We start from the raw sequence: 5536 nt of genomic DNA on the forward strand, positions 1-5536 counted from the left end.
CATAGATATAATACATTTTCATATACTTTTGCTGGCAAAAATTTTATCCTTGTGCATTTGTAGATTGCAATATTCATCTAAATTCATTTTGATCAAAATACTATAAGGTGGTGGTGGCAAGTATTAACGAAGTTATCGAACAAAATTATTTTTAAATATAATTTAAACACTTTTATGCAAACAAATATCAATCATTAGGAAAAATCAACTCTGTTAAAAGTTGTCCTTTTTCTCTCAGGGGAACTGGACTGATGCTAATACTGTACTGTAATAGGCATTGTGGTTGCCAAGCAAACAACTTTTTAAATAAAAGCATTAATACTTATAAAAAATGGGTTTCCGTTGTTCTGGTGTTTAAATCAAAACAGTAACAATTCAATTTTTATTCAGAAGGCAGAAAAGGGTTTAACAAAACAATTAACCAATAGAGTAAAAAAAAAAAAAATTAGCTTCCCTACAGTTGCAGTAACTATCTGATTTGCTTTGTTCATTAGTGTTCCTTCAGGACCAATAACATACTGTATATACCTGTACATATACTTAATTTGTTAGACAGTTACCCTTCAACATATTATATTCAATTCCTCAAAAAACACCCCCCTGCATTCTCCATATCTCACTACATAAACTCTCCTTAATTGTGTAATATCTAATTTCTAAAAGAATGTTTTACAAAACTTGGTGATTTGTAAGAATTTGTGATATCAACCATCAGGTAATAAGCACCGTATATTACAACATACACTGTATAACTTAAAACAAACCTTTTTTGGCAAGCATAACAGATGTAACTTAAAAGATCCCCTTTGACAAGCATAAAGTAACTAAACCTATCTTTGGTAATTAAATGACAGAGCATTTTAATATTGCAGTAAAACTATGACATTAAAAAATAAAGTATAGCAGGAACCCAAATTGACATAAAGTACTATTGTACTTGTTTAAATGTATGCAGCATATTGCATCAAGTCACAACGAACAGACAGAAAAGAATGATACTTCTCTACATCAAATCATTCAATTAAATTAACCAAGTGTAGACCACCAAACAAATATTTAATAAATCAAAAGTTTGAAAAGTTGTTATAATTATGATAAGATCAATTTGAGTTGTAAAACAAATGACATGAATAATCATTTCCTCGAGTACAGTAATCAGAAGCACTGTACATTTGTTCCTTCAGGATCATCACCAGAAATAAGGATTGTGTACAAATACTCATGAAAGATCACACCACACCGCATACAAGAGACTTTTAAACAATCCACCTTCCACTGTATTACATATAAACACCGCTTGGTACCCAGCAAAATTCAGCAAAAACAGTCTACAGTACTGCTCCAAAGTCCGTTTTCCTAAAGTCGGAGAAATTGAGGACAAACAAGGATTTTAGAAGGGTTCTGTGAAACTCACAAAGAGTGACGTCATATAGGAATTAACACTGACATCTGTTGTAAAAGGAAGGAACTATCAAACCTGAACAGGAATTACAAATGATTGAAAAGTCATTTTTTTAAAGGTAAATTTCTTGATGTTTTTAGAGAAATATCCAGATGTTCTTAATATACGTTCCAAATACGGTATCCACTACTTGTGGGGAAATATAGCGAAACTTGTTTCGTAATTTAACCATCAATATTTTCTCATAAGGATCATTACCTAATACCTTAAAAGCTGTACCTTTAAAATAGATCATTATTTTTCAACAATTTTTACTTGCACATTAGCAACATCCTGCTAAAAATGAGAATACAAAAGGAATACAATGAATGCTGTTAATGATATGCTATCCAGAATTTAAATTGTTACAAAATCTTGATGTTCATCTATAATTTGACTGATGCTAACAAACTTGAGCTATTGCACTCACTTCCCAAACACTACATCACCAACGAGTCAAACCAGCACTGAGTAGCCACTAACATTTTCTTCTGAAGAGTAAGGATGATCCAATACAGTATCCTGAAACAAAAGAAGAAAAATCTTAATTTGTTGTGCGCTCCAGGTGTCCACTGAAGTAGGCATTTTCCATCATAACGCACCATTACGGTCCTATATATTTAAAAAAAAATTGAGTTTTACTTTAATTAAATAGAAATAGTACTTAATACCAAAATACAGTCCCAATTAACAAAATTTGATTGAACTAAATTTACTGACTATAAAAAAATTAACACTTTAGAAAATTAGCTTCCTGAAATATACCTCATATTGAAGTAATATATAAAATTTAAAATTTACTGCTGCCATATTGGCATAAATTTTAACCATTCCATTCATTCTTTAAGGACTTGACCATGGGTGAAATCTGACTGAAAACAGATATTTGTTAGAGAAACTGCCCACAAAAGTTAATATTCAATTCACACTAGACAACGCATGCCTCTAAAACACTTTCATACAATAAATTTTCTTATAACCTACACTATTTTGTGTCATTAAACATAACGTGGATTATCAGCTACATTAGCATCCTGAACTCTTTTCACTTCTCAGTTGATGTTACTTTATTAAAGTATTTGTTTACAAGAACGCATTGAAAATTGTCACATTAAGTAACAGGCATTTAATACAATGAATTTCATTCTTTACGAAATGACTAGAATTTATGGCTAAAAGTTGATAAACTAATATTGCAGTGATGTAGATTTTGTAGCATCATTGTTGGTGACCACAATGCACCATCCTTCTTCTTTAATAAAATGGCAAGAGCAGAGACTTAAACCTGTGATGTTATGGTCATAATTAGCCATAAATCGTACATGATGGATGATGTACTGTACGTCCATTATGGATGAACCACGTTGCCACTGTCTCACTGCGTTGAGGGCATGTCCGTTGAGACAGCCAGGGATCGGCAAGAAGCATTTGGACGCTGTAACTGACCCGGACAGAAGAGAATTAAGGCAGAAAGTAAAGGGAGAGGTGACTTATGCTCTTAGAGCCATTTCCATTCTTATAATAGTAAGAGTGGCTAAAGTCTTCTGCTTTTGACAAGCTACAATGTTACTTCAAGCTGCAATTAGCTGGTTAATTTAAAAGACTTCGAATTCCACTGTAATTCCCACAAGAAAAATTCTTAAATTATTCAAATTGTTACAAAATCCACCACTATACTGGTATCTTTAATTGGTGCTGTACCATCACCTTACATTAATTCAAGGACTTTACCATGCAGAGAATCTGACCACAAAAAGCTTATCTGAGACGCTGTCCAATAACTAATTCCTATTTCACAGACCGAAACAAAGACCTAGAATAATAGTAGTAGTTATTAAGACTCCTTCATAACACTAATATTTACTTCTAAACCACCTTCCTACGGATTAACTCACTCATATCAAGAAAACAGTAAAGTTCTGCCAATAATCAGACTGTATCGCAATAGTTTTTCATGATCGACTCAATTCTATTGAAGTAGTTATCTTATATAATAATACTTTACGAATCTACTTTCACTCAATAAATCATGTTAATGGATTGTGTCTACAGAAAATATTCATTCTCTAGCATTTATCTAGCTCACACATTTATCACTGTGTGAATTTTATTACTTCGCTTAAGTCACATGTTAATTTTACGAAATAACTCAAATTTCTGGCTTAATGTCAATAGTCATACTACTTTTCAGAGATTATCAAATATTTTGCAACAGCATTAAAACACAGATGTCTACTACCCTTCCTGATTACTAAGAAATAAACACTGCATCACGAACACGTCTCAAACCAGCACTGCATAGCCCTACTAACATACGCATACAGTAAAACATTGTATGTGCACAAACATTTCACCTACAACCACCATAAACCTATTGCCTCAACTTTAGTTCAATTCCAGAATTTGCTGCAAAAAATACGTTTACCAAAATGATCAGTTCTGATTATCGGCAAACTATTTAGCCTCGACAGATCATATAAATTTTTCGACTATCCGCAAACTATTTAGCCTCGAGAGATTAAATAACCTTTTTGACTATCTGCAAACTATTTAGCCTCGAGAGTTTAAATAAACTTTTTTTTACTATCCGCTTACTATATAGCCTCGAGAGATTAAACTTTTTGACACTGCGAATTATTTAGCCTCAAAAGATTAAATTCTGTTCCTATCCGCAAACTATTTAGCCTCAAGAGATTAAATAACTTTTTTGACTATCTGCAAACTATTTAGCCTCGAGAGTTTAAATAAACTTTTTTTTACTGCCCGCTTACTATATAGCCTCGAGAGATTAAACTTTTTGACACTGCGAATTATTTAGCCTTAAGAGATTAAATTCTGTTCCTATCCGCAACCTATTTAGCCTCAAGAGATTAAAGAACCTTTTTGACTATCTGCAAACTATTTAACCTCGAGAGGCTAATCAAGTTTTTTTCCTTGTACAAAAAATGCATAAATTTAACAATAGGAACTAACCTTCCATGAAATGATCTGCAAAGAACATCTCTTATTTGTTTCTCTTGAGCCGCAAAGATGACCCAATATTCTGAAACAAAGAAAGGTCTTAATTGTTGTGTTCTCTAGGTATCCAATAAAGCAGGCATTTGCCGTCATAACGTACCATTACTATCTCAAATATTTTTTTTTTTTATTGAACTGGGAGAAAAATATCAAAATACTACACCAATTAACAAAATTTGATTTTAGTTTAGCCAACTGAACTTAAAAAATATTAACTCCAGAAATATACCTTATTTTATAGAAATGCATCTCACATTTGTACAGTAATTAACTGCTGCCATACTGCCATAAATTTTAACTATCCCTTTCATTCTTTAAGGGCTTTGCCATAGGTGAAATATCTAACCCTCCCTTTCTGATCACTAAGAAATAAATTTCGAAATGATTTGCCCTTCAAGTATAGAACTAAAAACAACAAAACTCTCAATACTAACCTGAGATGTGTTGGTCACTGTTAGCCATGGATCACACATGACGAATGTTATACATCCATCATGCCACTGTCTCACCACGCTGAGGCCATGACCATTCGAGACAGAATCGCAGAAGTCAAGCAGGAATCAGTAAGAGAGAACGAATGAAGTAGAGAGATGACTTATGCTCTTTTCCACAGATATCCACCACTGACATTACCACAACAATTTCAATATTCAAATTATTACACATACACCACTATACTTCCATATTTAATCAAGAGGCACCATACTCATTACTTCCACTGATGCTTCACCATAACCTGACAAGTTTTACTTATTCCATTACTTTAAGGACTACCATGAGGAGAATGTGACCAAAAGCATTAGTCAGAGAAACTGTCCAGTAACTTAATCCCTCATTCACATATCACAACAGAACCCTAATTAATGCAGGCAGTAATTAAGAACCTTAAGTAACAGTGCTATTTATTTCTAAACCATTTTCATTGGGATAACCTCACTCTTACGGATAAACTCGCTCATATTAAGACAACAGAAAAGATCCGCCTACAATGAGACTACAGTACTGCAGTATATTTTTCATGACCTAATCAATCTATAGATATCACACATTACAAGAAGCTTAGTTATAATATTGTAC

The 5536-nt window shown here is 32.8% G+C and overlaps 1 long non-coding RNA gene across 1 annotated transcript; it reads right to left on the bottom strand.

Annotated features, from left to right (window-relative positions):
- Positions 1–368: 368 nt before the first annotated feature.
- LOC136838627 (uncharacterized) lies at positions 369–4997 on the bottom strand. The gene is made up of 3 exons (XR_010853054.1): positions 4894–4997; positions 4415–4484; positions 369–1963 (listed from the first exon to the last, which is right to left on the bottom strand). It is a non-coding gene; the product is annotated as an uncharacterized lncRNA (long non-coding RNA).
- Positions 4998–5536: the final 539 nt, after the last annotated feature.

Source organism: Macrobrachium rosenbergii, chromosome 5 (assembly GCF_040412425.1).
Source record: "Macrobrachium rosenbergii isolate ZJJX-2024 chromosome 5, ASM4041242v1, whole genome shotgun sequence".
Classification (NCBI taxonomy): domain Eukaryota; kingdom Metazoa; phylum Arthropoda; class Malacostraca; order Decapoda; family Palaemonidae; genus Macrobrachium; species Macrobrachium rosenbergii.